Source organism: Bos mutus, unplaced genomic scaffold (assembly GCF_027580195.1).
Source record: "Bos mutus isolate GX-2022 unplaced genomic scaffold, NWIPB_WYAK_1.1 CTG351, whole genome shotgun sequence".
Lineage (NCBI taxonomy): Eukaryota > Metazoa > Chordata > Mammalia > Artiodactyla > Bovidae > Bos > Bos mutus.
In genome coordinates this window covers 17,455-36,138 of record NW_027219838.1, presented here as the reverse complement: position 1 = coordinate 36,138, position 18,684 = coordinate 17,455, and the positions used below count along the sequence as shown (strand labels likewise).

The window sequence follows — 18,684 nt, the reverse complement described above, 5'->3', positions numbered from 1 at the left end:
TCCCTTGGACTGCAAGGAGATCCAACCAGTCCATCCTAAAGGAGATCAGTCCTGGGTGTTCATTGGAAGGACTGATGATGAAGCTGAAACTCCAATACTTTGGCCACCTGATGTGAAGAGCTGACTCATTTGAAAAGACCCTGATGCTGGGAAAGATTGAGGGCAAGAGAAGGGGATGACAGAGGATGAGATGGTTGGATGGCATCACAGACTCGATAGACATGGGTTTGGGTAAACTCTGGGAGTTGGTGATGGACAGAGAGGCCTGGAGTGCTGCGGTTCATGGGGTCGCAAAGAGTCGGACAGGACTGAGCGACTGAACTGAACTGAACTGAGGGAGCACCTTTAAAAAAGATTGTTTCACTGGTGGTCAAACAGTAAAGAATCTGCCTGCAATGCAGGAGACCTGGGTTCCATCCCTGGGTCGGGAAGATCCTCTGGAGAAGGGAATGGCAATCCACTCCAGTATTCTTGCCTGGAGAAGTCCATGGACAGAGGAGCCTAGTGGGCTACAGTCCATTCGATCGAAAAAAGACAGGACTGAGGGACTAACACTTCCACTTTTCTTTGTATAAAATAGTTGCCTATAATTAAAGAGGCCACAGAGATGTGTCCCAAGGGTTTGGACATACCACAGATTATATAGCTGTTTTTGGTCAGTCTCCTAACATGGGGTGGCAAAGATGCAGACAGAAAATTGTATTCAAATATACTATCTTAACCAAGTGTATAGTTGAATAACGTTAAGTACAGTCATACTATTCTACAAGATCAAAGTATTTAAGTCCTTGTGCTACCAGAGAACAAAATGATGCCTGTGAAGTCTAGGTTGAAAAGGGAGGAAAAGGAGGAAGGTAGATAAAATGATGGAGGCAAAGATAACAGCTTTGGCTTGGAATGAATGAATCCAGACTCAGCCCTTAAAACGCTGCCTGGCTTTGGTTAAGTCTTTTTAACCTTTCGGGGCCGCTCTTTTCCGCGTCTGAATAATGAGAGGTTAGGTTTAGATGACTTCTAAGGAATCTTTAAGTTCTGAAATAGCTTATGTAGAAAAAAATAAAATAAAATCACATATGAAGAAAAAGAAGAAACATTTCCCAAAGAAGATGGGGAATGCCACCAATAACCTCAAGCCCCACCTGCTCACTAAAGTGGGTGTTGATAAAGAGGGTATCTGCTCTGCTGCTTCAGCCTGGAGCTCTGCAATATGAAAGCTGACTACCTCCATCTGCACCCAGTACCACCATCAGCACCCGCCTCTTATCTCCAATCCCCGGGTCCCCAGGGGGCACGCTGGTTCTCGAAACAGGTTTTGGTGGTCTCGCAATAATAGCGTTCCAGGCTTGAGGGATGAGAGTCGCAGCACTATCTCAGCAGGGAAGGGAAGGAGAGCTTTGCAAAGGGGACTGAGGGCATTTAAGAAAAGCTTCCAGAGCGCGGAACGGCTCCGCGGGGGCCGGACAGGGCCAGGCATCAGCCTCGGCGCGACGTAAAGAACAACGAAACCCGCGGACGGGTATCCAGAAGGTGCGCTCAAAATGGGAGCGCTCGGCCGAGCGTGCGCAGCGCGCCTGCGCCGTACGTGCGCGCGCATCCCCCCTCCCGCCCCCGCCGGGCCGCGCGCCCCGGCGATCGCGAAAGCTCGCGGTCGCTCCGAGGCGCGCGCCGGCGGTCCTCGCTGGCTCCGTTTACCTGAGGGACCCGCGGCCGTCCCCGGCCGGCGCCGCAGCCCCCCGGGAGCCGGTCCCCGAGGTGTGAGGTGAGCGCGGGTCGTGCAGGCCCCTTCCCGTCCGGCTCAGCGGGAAAAGGACTCAGGAGTGGGGACTGAGGAGGTGCCGCCGCGGCTGCCCGCTCCTCGGTCTAACCCTGTGCTGAAGAGCCACCAGCAGCCGCGGCACCTCCTCCCCAGGGATCGTTATTCTCGTCGCCGCCAAAACAAAAGCCTTGGGCGCCGCGCTGTGGAGGGGTGTCTCGGGGCTTTCTCGGGGTGGGCGGCGGGGCGCGGGGGAGCCCGAGTTTCGGGCTGGGGGCTGAGGCGGACCGATGCCCGCCGACTGGATTAACCCTCTCGGTCCCGAGCCCGCGCCGAGCAACCTGTTCGAGTGTGGCCCGCGCTCCCTCCGCGCCGCCCCCGGCCCAGCCCTGGGGCTCGGTCGGCGCCGCGGGGGCGTGTGGCGCTCCCGGGCCGCTGGGGGCTGTGGGTGGAGGACGCGGCCGCTGGCTGGGAGGACAATGCACCGAGCGCTGGGCGCGGGGGCGCGGGGGGCCGCCGGGACCCGCCTCGGGGCTTCCCGGGTCCCGGGCGGCGTCGCAGCATCTGGACTGCCTCCTGTTTCTACTCCTGAAAGTTGTCCCCTCTCCTCCCTCCCGTCAGTTTTGCAAAGTCTGCATATTCCTCCTCGAGGCTTCCCCCTCTGCCCTTTTGGACGCTCCGTGTGTTTGCCCTGGGGTACCGCGGAGAGGTTCATCCATAGCCTCTGAAATTAGGTGCTGTTAAACATTTCAAGACATTTTAGCATCTTCCTAGAAGCCGTTTTCAGAGTTAGGTGCCTTCCTCAATAAGAGAAAAAAGGATGTTCTTTCTTTCTTTTTTAAAAGAACAAAAGCATATGCCACTAATTTAGGCAGAGAAGTCAACTTGAAGTTGCAAAATATCTAGGAAGGAGGAAAAAAGGTCTGGTTTTTGGCCCAGAATAAATGAAAATTTGAATTTTGGTTCCCTTCTGGATGTAGGCAGACAGAGCAGCAGAGCAGACCAGCAGCTATAGAAATAAATGACTGCTCTAGGTTGGTCAAACAAGATCTTATTTTATAGAAGTAGTTTGGAGAGACCTGTAATGTTTATTTACGGCAATTGGGTTACTTGGTAAAGCCAAAACCGCAGGAGCAAGGAAACAAAGACTTGACAAGGAGGATGCTACCTCCCTCCCTCTTGAGCCTTCTTTTAGCCTTTAGTGGTGTGCTGACATGCAAAGGGCTACATAAACCCGTAGTTCTGTTATTAAGAACCATTTTCTCCTCAAGATAATGCTTTCCATCCGTACTTTTAAGCAAATCAATACCTTCATTTTCCTCCAGAAGAAGAAGAAGAAAAAAAGTGTGTGTTTGAAGTACCAAACCACAACATAGAGGTAATAAGATAGGAAAGTGATGTAAAAGCTTAAGTGGGCAGGCTTGCAAGGATAGAGCTGAAAATAAAAGATAATTGAGATGCAATTCTTCTTACAGTGTTGCCTTTTATTTAGTGAAATAACAGGTTCCTCCTCTACCCTCCTCCCCCCAAGTGCTCTGAAACTGTCAGGAAAATAAGGTAATTAGTAAAGCCTACCGTCCTACCCTCTCTTTCCTCCTCCTCCTTTTTTTCCCCCCTCATCCACTAATATTCCCTGCCTCTACATCTCTCCTAGATCTACCAGTGCCCTATTAATAGAAGAAGAAAGGAATATAGGTTCTTTCATCCCTTTTTTCATCTTAGGTACTGTATTCCTCTGAGCATTATTTTGTGCTTTGAACATTTAGGTGGATTTTTCTAGAGCGATCCCCAGCCATGATTGAGATATTTGAAATAGGGAGGCTTGAGGTGAAGATAATAGTAAAGTGCACATTCTTTCTTTGTATAGCACAGTGTTGTGAGAGTGTCATCATTGGGCAAAGAGAGGGGGTTTTAAAGTCATGGTAAGTCCTCTGTTGCCCACTTGACAGGAAAAAAATCTCTCTCCCCAACTTAAATTTCGTATGTGTTAGTAAAACTATGAGATGTCATACTGAAAACTTATTCAGAGAATGTTAGTTTGTTGATGTCAGACTGCTGTTGACTTTATTTTCTTAGGAGACGTGATAGGAAACAGTTCTTACTGCGTCTTTACCTTCTTTCACAGGGAAGAGCAGTGTTGGCCTCAAGTATTTTTTAACCCCTAAATTTCTAGAGTTAGAGACGTTTAAAGCTGCAGCTGCCCACAAAAAGAGCAGTAGTGCAAATGAAAAGCAAGACTTTGAAATATGCATGAGAGGAATTGTTCAGTATTGATTTGGGAGAAGAAGGGTCACAGAGTCTTGAGGAAAGAAGTGAAGGTTTTTAATAGTGGCTTTTCCAGAAGGTTAGGAATGAATGTTTGAAAAGTAACAACTCCTCTTTGACAAGAAAGCAATTTTAACTGACTGTTGCATCAGAAATGGTGAATCTATCTTTGAGTTACAATTTGTTATGCTGAGAACTAGTAACAGTGTTGGTGGATCCAAGGAATGGCTGTGAATGAAATTTAAGAAAAAACAACTAGGCTGGTAGGCCTAAAAAAAATCCTGGTCCCCGAAGTTTATCTCATTAAACTAATTTTGTAGTCAAAACATGCAGCCATCCTAAAGGGGGAAAATAAAATCAGGAGCTTGGTATTAGAGCATTTTCTGAACACATTTTAATGGAAAAGGGAAACCAGGCTGGAATTTCAACCTGATTTTTTTTTTTTTTTTTAAAGTCCAGACTCTGGCCATCTTTTAAATTTCCAGTTTTGTTTTTAGTTTTAAAAGATCTTCTGCTTCTGCTTTCTCTAGTCTTAAAAGTAATGTATAATTTGTAAGATGGACTGGATTTTGATGCCTACTATTCATTTTAATTTTGAACTTTAATGTATTTGTTTTTTCCTGTATTTTTTTAAGCCCCATCACTCAGCACACTGGAAGATTAGATTATCTTTTGTAATCAGTAGATGACTAGACGGACTTTAAAAATTAGATAAAGTAGCAAAGTGATACCTTGAGAGTAGTAAGAATCTAGGCCCTATGAATTAAATATGGAGCTATATAAACTTTAGCAACCAGAAAACAGTATCCTGAGAATGAATTTATTTTTTAAATAAGATATGGAAAACAAAAGGCAAAACCCACATGAGTTTTAGGAAAAGGAATCTAGCACTTTGAGCAGTGATATGCTTTCAGTGTGTACTTTGCTCTCTAACAAGATAATAATTTCCTTGAGAGAAGCTTCAGAGGTAGTGATTGCTAATCCTTATAATGCAGTCTTGGAAAACAGTCTTGGAAAACTCTGAAAGAAGACAAAAGAATATCCTCCTGTTCCCACCGTAGCCAGTGTGTTTGAGGCAACCTTTAATTTCTGAATTGGAAACGCAAAATGTTAGGTACATTTACAGTGTGTCAAGATAAGTAAATCTAAGCTGAGAAAGATGAAAGGAAGCTTTCTGTACAGAAGGTGTGAATTGGAATAGAACTGCTAACATCTTTTGTTGCAGGGCCCTGCTGACAAGCCCCCAGGACCCACTTTTGTCATTGTCTATTCTGGGATTCTGCCTGCTTTCTTTCCTCCTCACAGTTGCCATCTCCTGCTTTTCCCACCTGAGTTCTTTGGGTCTGGCTTTGTAGCCAGCCTCTGAAGACAGTCTTCCAAGATTGCATCCCCTTTATTGCTGTTCTTCAAGACAAATACTCAACTTGTTTTAGGGGCTTTTACTTTTTATCATCAAAAGAGAACTGGTAAATTGGGGAATATCAGATTCCTGATGTTACACATTGATAAAAATTAAAGTATAGGGTTAAATGTCTCTAGTCCTTTTTGTTTTCTGCTGAAATAATCATCAGGTCACTTAATCTGAAATTAGTTTCCCACATATCTTATATTGCTCTGTAAAGAAGTGAATGTCTCTTTTCTCAGGGTTAGGGCATGAAAAACTGTTGCCAGACCCCTCATTTTTTACTGTCATTGGCGCCCAAGACTGTTGCCTCCAGTTAATCCAGCAGTTCCCTTTATTCAGCTGAGATTCTGCAGATTCCTATAGTAAAATATGTAATATCAAAAAGAATGCAAAAAAAATCTTTTAACCTTTATGTAGTCAGTTGCTGTATTTTTTCAGTATTTCCTGGTTTCCTCAATCTTCTGTGTCCTGTTGTCTGAAACTTACAGCTTCTTCAAGGATGGTTCTCTTGGGAGAAAGGACTGTTGCTATCCATACTCATGTGATCCTGATTAGAAGCATTTATTTCATCATGTTATTGAAGAGCAATTTAGAATATATACCAAAAGTTTTTTTTTTAACTGTGCATAATATTTGATTCAGCTGAGAGGTGATCTGATTTTTTTTTCAGTTATTGAAAATCAATTTTTGACCCATTCTAAGTTTATCATCATTTTTTTGCTTTTCTTGCTACCTGTAGTAGGGCATTTTTGTGTCCCTTGGCTTGTTACTTTCAACAGCCGGTAAATCATTCATTCAACTAGTATTATTGTCAGCACACATTTATAGATTTAGCAGACTTAATTTTCCCATACACAAATAACATACAACAGATTTTAAAATAACATTTCAGCATTTATAATACTTTACTATTTTTATTTTGTTTTTGTTTTTGTTTTTTGACGACGCTGTGCAGCTTGTGGGACCTTAATTCTTTGACCAGGGATCAAACTCTAGGTCCCTGAAGTAGAAGTGGAGTCCTAGTCACTGGATTGCCAGGAAAGTCCCTATTGTATTTGAAACAATTCAGGTAGTTTTATTCTGTTCCATGTATGTGTATTTTTGACAAAAGTGGGAGACTATATGCTGTTTTGTAAACCATTTAAAATTTTATTTTTCACTTATTGTATTGTTACTGTCTTTTCAAGTCAGTATATATAGATCCTGCTCATCATTTTTAGTGAGTGTGTTATGTGTTGGTTGTACCCTAGTTTAACCAATTCCTTATCGGTAGACTTTCAGATTGTCTCTGGGTTTTTATTTTATAAACAATATTGTACTAACATTTCAGTTATGTATCATGTGTACTTGTGTTTACTTTCTTAATTGTAGAATAGGTTTGCTGAATCAAATTATATACATTTTAAGGGCTTTTGATGTCCATAGCTGTTTTTTTGAGGTACCAACTAGTTTGCTTTTCCTCCAGTAGTATTTGAAAATAGAGAATTTCCTGGCAGTCTAGTGGTTAGACACTTCACTGCCCTGGCCCGGGTTCAGTTCTTGTTTGGGGAACTAAGATTCTGCAAGTGGTGTGGAACAGCCAAAAAAAACAAGTATTTCCAAGTGTTGAAATGTTGAATATATTCTTTTTTCTGCACCCTCTCCTATACTGTGTTCTGTTATTGTTACTTTGCTCATCTGATTGGCAAAAATGTTATATATCATGTTTGTATGTTTTTATTAGTAAAGTTGAATATCTTTTCATGTTTGTTGGCCATTTGTATTTCTTTTGTAAATTTATGTCCTTTTTCCATTTTTCTATTAAAGTAGTATTCTTTATCTGCTTTTTAAAAAATTCATTTTATATATTACTTTTGCTAAGCACATAATTATGTGCAAATATCCTATACTGTTTTAAATCATTCTATTTTAGGATAGCATTTCTCAAAATATGACTTATAGATCACTTGTAACAGTACTGAGGTAATCATCAGAATACATGTATATCATTCGTTTTCCAGAGGTTCAGATTTCTTAGACCTATGGTTCTAAGATTCTATGAATGTGCTGCATATTAAAATTAGAGAACCTCTGATTTGGAAGAAATATAAATTCCTTAATATTTTTACTGTTTCTATTTTTCTTCTTGTCTCATGGCATTCTACTGTTTTTTCTTATTTATCTTAATAATCATAAACTACAGTCTTACTGTATTAAGGTTTTATCCTACCTCAGCCTAATATAATAATTTTACAAAAATGTTTTGATATATGGAAATTTGAATGTCAAAGTACATAAAGGAAAGCACTTTTGTAAGTTTGTGAGAAGCGTTGTTTGTAAATGAGGCAAAAGGAATAACTGAGAGAAAAAGAAGTAAAATAGGGTAGACAAAAGTATAAGGGGGTTTCTCATCTGGTTTAAAAAACTCAATGTTACTTTGTTTCTTCGTCAAGTTTTGTATGGTAATCTTCTTTGAACCATAAATTTGGAACCCGTACTGCCTGAAAAATAGTCTAAATGAAATTTTTATTGTTAGATACATATTCAGTAGGGAGCAATGTTCCCTTTAATTTTTTTTTAAGTTGCAAGCAGATGAACATGCTGCATAAGCAGCAAACTACAAAAATGGAACTTCTATGGATGTTTTGATACTGTAGCCAAATGAAGCTTTCAGGGCTTACTTGACACATTTAATGATATGCATAATTGTTACCGTGCTGTATGGTAATTAAGCTTAAATATACATGACTGTGTTTAATATCACTTTTCCATAGCCAGACATCACATTTCTGGGCCCAGCTTGAAGGAGGAAAAAATATGGCAGGCCAAGAAGCTTTAACAAATATTTCTGATTTAAAGATTTCAGTGTTATAGATTGCTTGTAACTTTGGTGTTCCTAATTCCTAAGGTTGTAGACTTTCCTTTTCCCTTCTCCTACTCAAGACCATATGATTGGGGAAGAAATTGGGAAGATTCAGCCATGGCTTTACTTTCTCCAAATAGTTTTTTTCTGCCCAGTAATTAAAGCTTGGGATGCAGAGGTCCCTGTCATTGGTAGTGAACAAAGGACAGTTTCTTTCTCTACTTTAGCCAAGCCGGTTCAAGTTCTCAAGGTCTAAGCTGTCATGGGCTCTAATATCTATTTGAGTTGTCCTGTTAACCTGGGTCTCTGAGAATTTCTGAACCTGACTTTCTCATGTTTTCCCAGCCGAGGCTGTGTACTTCAAACAGAAATATTTGACATGTGTGAAACGAAAACAAAGTAAAAGCAGACTTAACTTGATTACAAAACCAAATGGAAGTATGATAGTTTTAGAATATACTTTTTCCTACCAAACCTGCCTTCCACTCTACCTACCCTCCCAGCCCCAAAAGAGATGCATAGTTTTGTCCCTAGAAAAAAAGTGAAAGTGGAAGTGCATCCAACTCTCTGCAACCTCATGGACTGGAGCCTGCCAGGCTCCTCTGTCCCTGGAATTCTCCAGGCAAAGAATACTGGAGTGGGTTGCCATTTCCTCCTCCAGGGAATCTTCCCAACCCAGGGATCGAACCCATGTTTCCAGCATTGCAGGCAGATTCTTTACCGTCTGAGACACCAGGGAAGCCCCCAGGAAAGGCAGTGTCAAATCAGACTTTGAAACTTTGTAGAAACTCTTAACTGGAAATCATTCATATCCCACACTGTAACTTTCTAGGGTTGACTTTTCTCTGCAGCCTGACTGTGTGTAATGAAGCATTTGTTGGTCAAACGTTTTCTCTATCTATGTGCTAAATTTTTGTACTATCTAAAAGGATGAAGCATTGTTGGGAAAATGTCCTGATACTAGTTTTAGAATCTTCTGTTGGCCAGTTCAGTATTGGTTGATAGAAGTAAGTCTTTGTATCCACTGTCATTCAGTAATAATACTACCTAAAGTTTGATGTTGCTTTACCTTTTATAGAGTACATTATTTTATAATTCACTCATACATTTTTGATAGGGAGGTGCAATTTTTAGAAAGGAAAATTCTGAGCTCAGAGAAGTTAAGTGATTCACATAGTTGGGAAGAGGCTTCAATCCATATCTTTTGATTTCTTTATATTTTACACCTTTCACAGATACCATCTGCTGAATCATGTAATGATTAAAACATAATAAAATTTAAATAACTTGGTATTAAGTGTGGCAGATATTTAAATAAAATTTAGGACAACAGCTTGCAAGTTTTTCAAAGTGAATTAATTAGGTCCTGTGACAAATGAAAAACTACCATTATAGATGGGAAATTAAACTATATGTTATATAAACAACTGAGGGGGGAAATAGTGCCTTTAAGTGCTATTTATGGATTCTCTGGTATATCTATAGCAAGAATGATAAGGTAGAAAAGCTATAGTATTTTTTTATGAAATACCCATGTATTTTATCTGTAAGGCAGTATTGTATCTCTCATCAAAGTTTGTGATTGCTGTTGTTAGCCACACGCCCGGCGTTTGGAATTTTAGTTCTCCACCAGGGAGTGCCCCGGTGCCCCAGCAGTGGATGTGTGCAGCTTTAATCACTGGACCACCAGAAAGTCCCAAAGGCAGTGTTTTACAATTTCTCTTTCTAGTAGTTGATTGTTAGTGTGTAGAAACGCAACTGATTTTTGTATACTGATTTTGTATCCTGCAGCTTTACTGAGCTAATCAAAGTTTTAATATCAAGCCTATAATATTTTAAGAGGAAATCGCTAATTTCTCCCATTTTTTAAAAAAATTATTTTTCAGATATTTCAATCAAAGGAAGAAATAGCTCTTCTCCTAAGATGGAATCTGTTGTTTGGGAATGTGGTTGATCAACTTGACACGTTGGCCAAATGGTACCCGATGTAATAAAATGAAAAGAAGAGGCAAGATGATGTCATTTTCCCATATTGTGAAACCAAAAACAAATGCCTTTTGTGAGACCAAGCTAACAAACCTCTGACGGTGCAAAGAGTATTTCTGTTTGAAGAACTTAACAGTAAGATAGAAGAAGTACTTTCAAGCTGAGACCTGCAGGTGTACAAAGATCTAAAATACATATTGAGTAGGCCTGATCATCTGTGAATCTCATTCAATCAAGAAAGCATGGCTATGAGTAGGATCGTCTTCTATCTGTGGCCCTTGACTATGTTTGTGGGCCATATAGGTGGGCACAGTTTGTTTTCTTGTGAGCCTATTACCTTGAGGATGTGCCAAGATTTGCCTTATAACACTACCTTCATGCCCAATCTTCTGAATCATTATGACCAACAGACGGCAGCTTTAGCAATGGAGGTAAGACTTCATCTATTATTTGGCATGTCATAGAAAATTACTCTTGTATTGCCCTTTTAATCAGTCTAATGAATGTCTCTGATAAACAATAGGAAAAACATGTACATTAAAAAGTTACGTATTTAGGTTCAGACTCTGATAGATTAAAGATTTCATGTTTGGGGAATGTTACTTATCTTAGTTTTCAGATATTATTCTTTTATGAAGAAATTTGAAACATTGAAACTGGGGAAGTAATAGCCTTTCAGAAGTTTAAATTGTTCAAGTTATGGTTACATTTTTTCTGTTAATTGAAAATAAGACTTTAAAGAGCAGACTATAATAATAATATTCATAATTCACTTAGTAAATATTGAAGGTAACATGATTTTGAAAATGGGTTCTTTGGTTCAGCCTTTAGGCTGATGGGTTTACAGTATTTACATTGTCTTAAATACTTAAGATGGTATCCTGGTCTTACTATCTTCACATCAATTTAAGAACAGTAACTCCCAAGCAGTGATAAAGGTTTTGTTGTGTGCATTATCTGTTCCTGACCTTTTAGGACTTCATGAAAATCTGTTGCCTTACTTGAATTTTTCTAATGATAATTCTTTAGGCACTTTTTAATTATTTTACTTTAGAAGCTATGACAAATTAATGGATATAGTTAGTAATAGGTTTAAATAATTTTGTATGTGTTTTAATAATGGTCTTAGAATTGTGGACAAAGATATGTTTACCAGATAGGAATTAGGAGGCAGTTGGAGAAGGAAATGGCAACGCACTCCAGTATTCTTGCCTGGAGAATCCCATGGACGGAGGAGCCTGGTGGGCTGCAGTCCACGGGGTTGCAGAGTCGGACACGACTGAGTGACTTCACTTTACTTTCTAAACTAACAGTGAGATGTAAAAGCTTTGGAGTTGTATAAACTGCAGCAGCAGCTACCACTTTCTATCTGTATTACTTTGGGCAAGTTATTTGAACTTTCTTACCATTGTCACTTTGCTTGTAAAATAGAGTTAACATGTTGGAAGGTACAAAATGAAGCGTTTATAAAGTACTTGGCACAGTACTTTGGAGTTAGTTCTCTTAAAGTGATAGTTTTTACCATTTTCCCATATTCTAATATTAATGTAGCTACATAGTACATAGACTTTACAGTTTTGTTTTGTTTTTTTTAATTTTAGTCTTTAATCCTTTGTTACAGTGCTTTCAGCAAATTGAATACTACGTGTTTTGGAATCTTCATTTTATAGTAAAATTCAAAGGTTTAGTACTTCCAAGTAAACTAACATAAATCTATCTGGGAAATTTTGTAGAAAGATTATTATTCATAGATTTTGAAACGTAGAGGGCAACTTGTATAGTCCAAATATTTGGAAATATTGTAGAGGTTGAATAAAATATTTCTGCTCTTCCACTGACTATACAAAGTCTAACTGGTAAGGAGAGATTTGGTATAGACTGTTAAATTGGGTATATGAAAATGGGTATTGGTTTAATATAGGAATTTGGTTCCAGGCATGGTAGTCCCTGTAGGGTATTAAAACTACCCAGTTCTCTCACCAAAAAAATGAAGAAGTAGGACTATCTTTGGTTCTGCTGTCATTTTAAGTCAGTATAACTCCTTTGGAAAGCAAATAGAGTTGTAAGAAATAAGTCATAAAGATTTATGTACTGATTTGGGTTTAACTTTTGCCTCTTTCATGTAGCAGCTTTCAGACTTTGAAATTAAGTCACCTAACATCTCTGTGATCTGGAGAAGGAAATGACAACCCACTCCAGTATTCTTGCCTGGAAAATCCCATGGACGGAGGAGCCCGGTAGGGTACAGTCTATGGGGTCGCAAAAAATCGGACATGACTGAGTGACTTCACTTCAACATCTCTGTGAAAATCATTTATGAAATGGCACTAATAACAAAAACACTTTGAATGGCTATTAGGATTAAATGAGAGATTTAAATAGCTAGTACAATGCATGATGCAGAATAGATGATCCACAAGTGTTAATGCTATTCCAGATTTCATTTCTAAGTGACCGTAGAGAAAGTACTAGAAAGACGATGTATTTGTTTCACATGAACTTGCATCTCTCATTGTGGGCTCCTGGGGCTTTCATAATGGTGGCATGGTGAGCTGCCTCTGTCCTCTCTTCAAACATGCCCATATAGGCTAGACATTTTGTTGGCAGTGAGACTGCATCTTTCTGAATTTCACTCATTCTAGGGAGAGCACCTAGATGAGTAAGAGAAAGCTCTAGTGATATGAAGTAATGTTGGGGATAGTTGGCTTGGTTGTCATATCAGGACAGTGATGTCACTGACAAAGTCTCCTGATAGTCTGAGAGTGTAAAGTTTCTGTAATAGTATAGGATATGGAAATTCAGCAATCAACACAACACACTGCACACTTGCAAATAGAAGTAAGGATTCTTAGATCCTTACAAGGACTTGTCTGCTGATGACACCCTCCTGTCTCTGATCCAGGAACTTTGGATCAGCTTGCCAGCTTTTAGCAGGAGAAAATAATTGGAACAGGTAACCCTAGCACATTTCATCCAAAGATGGGCTCGATAAAGGACAGAAATGGTATGGACCTAACAGAAGCAGAAGATATGGATGGCAAGAATACACAGAAGAACCGTACAAAAAAGATCTTCATGACCCAGATAATCACGATGGTGTGATCACTCACCTAGGGCCAGACATCCTGGAATGTGAAGTCAAGTGGGCCTTAGAAAGCATCACTATGAACAAAGCTAGTGGAGGTGATGGAATTCCATTGGAGCTATTTCAAATCCTGAAAGATGATGCTGTGAAAGTGCTGCACTCAATATACCAGCAAATTTGGAAAACTCAGCAGTGGCCACAGGCCTGGAAAAGGTCAGTTTTCATTCCAATCCCAAAGAAAGGCAATGCCAAAGAATGCTCAAACTACCACACAGTTGCACTCATCTCACATGCTGGTAAAGTAATGCTCAAAATTCTCCAAGCCAGGCTTCAGCAATACGTGAACCATGAACTTCCAGATGTTCAAGCTGGTTTTAGGAAAGGCAGAAGAACCAGGGATCAAATTGCCAACATCTGCTGGATCATGGAAAAAGCAAGAGAGTTCCAGAAGAACATCTATTTCTACTTTATTGACTGTGCCAAAGCCTTTCACTGTGTGGATCACAATAAACTGTGGAAAATTCTGAAAGAGATGGAAATACCAGACCACCTGACCTGCCTCTTGAGAAACCTATATGCAGATCAGGAAGCAACAGTTAGAACTGGACATGAAACGACAGACTGGTTCCAAATAGGAAAAGGAGTACGTCAAGGCTGTATATTGTCACCCTGCTTATTTAACTTATATGCAGAATACATGATGAGAAACGCTGGGCTGGAAGAAGCACAAGCTGGAATCAAGATTGCCAGGAGAAATATCAATAACCTCAGATATGCAGATGACACCGCCCTTTTGGCAGAAAGTGAAGAGGAACTGAAGACCCTCTTGATGAAAGTGAAAGAGGAGAGTGAGAGAGTTGGCTTAAAGCTCAACATTCAGAAAACAAAGATCATGAAGATCATGGCATCCGGTCCCGTCACTTCATGGGAAATAGATGGGGAAACAGTGGAAACAGTGTCAGACTTTATTTTTTTGGGGTCCAAAATCACTGCAGATGGTGACTGCAGCCACGAAATTAAAAGACACTTACTCCTTGGAAGGAAAGTTATGTCCAACCTAGATAGCATATTCAAAAGCAGAGACATTACTTTGCCAACAAAGGTTCGTCTAGTCAAGGCTATGGTTTTACAGTGGTCATGTATGGATGTGAGAGTTGGACTGTGAAGAAAGCTGAGTGCCGAAGAATTGATGCTTTTGAACTGTGGTGTTGGAGAAGACTCTTGAGAGTCCCTTGGACTGCAAGGAGATCCAACCAGTCCATTCTAAAGGAGATCAGTCCTGGGTGTTCATTGGAAGGACTGATGCTGAGGCTGAAACTCCAATACTTTGGCCACCTCATGCGAAGAGTTGACTCATTGGAAAAGACCCTGATGCTGGGAGGGATTGGGGGCAGGAGGAGAAGGGGACGACAGAAGATGAGATGGCTGGATGGCATCACCGACCTGATGGACATGAGTTTGGGCAAACCCCAGGAGTTGGTGATGGACAGGGAGGTCTGGCGTGCTGCAGTTCATAGGGTCGCAAAGAGTCAGACACGACTGAGCAACTGAACTGAACTGAACTTTAGCACATTCTTGAGTGTTCTTTGTGGGACTGGATGAGTTGAAAGACATTTCCTAGGTATAGTATGTTTCAGCATACCCAGGCTTCAAGCCTGCCTCGGGTTCATTCCTGTACTGATGTTTGGTGAAATCAAAATGAGTGCTTTGAATGAAATAATATATGATATTGAGCTAAGGATGCCAGGAGAGAAATGGCAGAATTTGGGATATTTCTGATTTGCTTATTATTGTTCACAGTCAACAAGTTGGGTGTTCTTTCATTGTGTATAGAGAATTCTTCCTCAATACTTCCATTGAAATTGGAACATGTTCAAATAAATGGGGTGAATTGTCCATTTATTAGATCCTCGTTAGTATGTTTATTTCTCTTACTTTACAAAAGGTGCGTTTATACACAAACACACACATTAAATTTTTCTTAAGTTCTTAACTTGATGTCTGTCTTTTCCTCAAATATTGTGGTTTTTGATAGAAAAAAAATTGCTCATTCCTGAGTTTCCCACACTATTTTGAACTGTCTAAATTGCCAAGTAAATTTTTAGGAGCTGTCCAACATGGACAACAAATTGTCAGTAACTATTTTTAGAAACCTACATGTTACCAGGTATTTATGACTTTATTGGTAATGAAAGAGATCTGAGCAGTTTTTTTTTTCTATATTGAATAATTAAGCCCCGTTGAATAGGACGGGTACAGTTTATTGGAAGAAGCACTAAAACAGGAATAGAAGGCTTGTATTCTGTCACTGCCTTGTCTTGTGACTCCCTTGTGTCCATTTCTTCTAGAAAGTATTTTCCCTGTCCCTTTTACAAAGTTTTTGTTAAGATCAAATGGTACAATTTATGTGTATTTTAAAGAACTTTAAAAAGGTAAAATGCTCTTCAAATACAGAGCATCATTCTTTGCTGCCTGTCAGTCTGTTTAATTTTAGTTAGATTGTGGAATAAGCAGTCTTTAATTTCTTTGGGAGGTTGATTGCTTTTTTTTTTTAACTAAACCTGTATAGGATAATCAGAGGAAAAAGCATCTGGAAAGGTTTCTATTTGCCTCCATTTCCTGTTTTCTTTTGTAATTCTCATTAAAGATTTTCTTACAGCATGAGAAACTGGCAGGTGCATAGATCCTAGTGGAAACAGAGATCTTCAAAGCCTGAACGTTTTTGGTATCCTTTATGGCTCATTAAGAACAAAGCATGTTTGAACTAGTTTCCCAGTTATCCAAGCTCAAATTTTAGCCTTTTCTCCCTGCAACTTTTTATTATGGAAGATTTCAATTATGTGGACATACATGGAACGCCATATACCCATCATCCAGCTGCAAAAATTATCAGCTTATACTAGTCTTGTTTCATTTATGACTGCACACCCAGCTGGGTTACTTTGAAGCAAATGCCACACACCATAATTTCATCCATAAATATTTCCATATATATCTCTATAAAGTAAGGACTCTTTCAAAATATGTAAACATATCACTTGCTCAGTATTTTCAAATATATGCTCGAATATATTTTCAAATATATGTTCAAATATATGTTCAAATATATTTTCAAATATATGTTTCATATTAATGTTCAAATTACCCTTGTGCTGTTCTTAGTCTCTCAGTCATGTCCAACTCTTTGCGACTCCATGGACTGTAGCCCACCAGGCTCTTCTGTCCATGGGATTCTCTAGGCAGGAGCACTGGAGTGGATTGCTATGCCCTCCTCCAGGGGATCTTCCCAACCCAGGGATTGAACCCAGGTCTCCCAAATTGCAGGCAGATTCTTTACCATCTGAGCCACCAGGGAAGCCCAAATTATGCTTAGACTTTCAGTTTTTTAATAGTTGGCTTTTCAAATCAGGGTTCATGCATTACTCAATTGATATGTCTCTTAATTTATAGTTTCTCCTTCTGTTTCCCCTCTTCCTTTTTTCTTGTAATACACTTGCCCTACAGATTTTCTCAAATTTTATTTTGCCGTTTGCATCCCTGTGGTGTTACTGACCATGGTCCTCTGTTTTTGTTTTGAAAGAATACTTCCAAGGCACTGTAACATCTGATTGTTACTGTGTATAATTTTAGCAGCCATCGATCATTCCCTAGGTCAAGAATTTTATGAGGGGTTTGTAAAATGGTGATATTCTGTCATTCTTCATTTCTCAGCTAGAATACTTTATAAACAGAAACTTCCTCATTTTGATTACTGGACTGTTGAGTTATCTTATGTTCAGTTTATATAAAAAGGACAGTAAATATGCAGCTGTTCTCCTTTGTTAGTTTTTAGGATAATAAATTGATTCACAAGAATCTTTCAAAAGTAACTAATGAGATCTTTCTTCTTTTAAATATCACTGTTCTCCTTTCAAGTATCATTATAAACTCATGGATTTTTTCCATACTTTATGTGTTCCAGTCCATTGCAGTTACTATTTTGCTGTGGCTCAGTCTGTTCTGTCTTTGGTAGTGAGTGCCTCTTCAAGATAGCTCCTAAGTGTTCTTGATACTACCCTAGTGGTTTCTGATAGCTTCCTTGCTTTCTAGTATGATCCTACCTCATTTCATAAAATTCTGCCTCAGAACTTGAATTATCACTTTCTTTAGGGAGCGCTGGTTCCTTTTAGTTGGAAAGAATTTTCACTGGTTTTCACAGACTGCTATCTGGGTGCTATGCCTATTGATACTAGGTTAGTAATTTATCAGATCAGATCAGTCGCTCAATCGTGTCCGACTGTTTTAGGTCTCTTCAAAGATGGAGCTAGGAAATACTTTTTTAAAAAAAAAGTTCAGCATGAGTTTATACTGATAACTTGTAGTTAAACAATATTAGAGAGTTTTTATTTAATATTTTCAAATTTTTGTTTCTTCTCATACTGAAACCTTATGATATACAGACATTACATAATTCCTGAATAATATCAGTATTACTACTAGCAGTATCATTACTGAAAGCACTGTAAAATTTTTTTGTATTTCTTTTTTTTTTTTCTTTGTATTTCTTATGTCCTTAGGATGTATTTCCGGAGAAGGCAATGGCACCCCACTCCAGTACTCTTGCCTGGAAAATCCCATGGACGGAGGAGCCTGGTAGGCTGCAGTCCACGGGGTCTCGAAGAGTCGGGCACGACTGAGCGACTTCCCTTTCACTTTTCACTTTCATGCGTTGGAGAAGGAAATGGCAACCCACTCCAGTGTTCTTGCCTGGAGAATCCCAGGGGCGGGGGAGCCTGGTGGGCTTCCGTCTAGGGGGTCACACAGAGTTGTACACAACTGAAGCGACTTAGCAGTAGGATGTATTTCACCAAGGATGTCCAGTCAGATTACTGTGTTTTAGAGTTAAGTACTCCTCTATTTGGTTTAACTCAATACACAGTTTAGGTTTGTCTTTCATTTTGATTTTGAGGACCAACTTAAATTTTTTTTTTGTTTAAATTTATTTTATAATCATGTTTAGAAACTTGATATATATATGACAAGGTACATTCAGAGGAGTCTAGTTTCTGGACTGTGTTTGTGCTTAGTCACTCATTCATGTCTGACTCTTTGAGACCCAGTGGACTGTAGCCTGTTAGACTCCTCTTTCCACAGGGATTCTCCAGGCAAGAGTACTGGAGTGGGTAGTCATGCCCTCTTTCAGGGGATCTTTGCAACCCAGGGATCGAACTCAGATCTCCCGAATTTCAGGCAAATTATTTAACCATCTGAGCCACCAGGGAAGCCCATGAATACTGGAGTGGGTAGCCTATCCCTTCTCCAGGGGATCGTCCCGACCCAGGAATTGAACTGGAGTCTTCTGCATTGCA

General features: G+C 39.7%; 1 long non-coding RNA gene across 1 annotated transcript in view; it reads left to right on the top strand.

The window, feature by feature from the left end:
• The first annotated feature begins 1,625 nt into the window (after nucleotides 1-1,625).
• Nucleotides 1,626-18,684, top strand: part of LOC138986987 (uncharacterized) — a 32,688-nt gene continuing 15,629 nt past the window's right edge. The window contains exons 1-2 of the long non-coding RNA XR_011463504.1: nucleotides 1,626-1,759; nucleotides 10,152-10,682. This is a non-coding gene — a long non-coding RNA (uncharacterized lncRNA). The remainder of the gene's footprint in view (nucleotides 1,760-10,151; nucleotides 10,683-18,684) is intronic.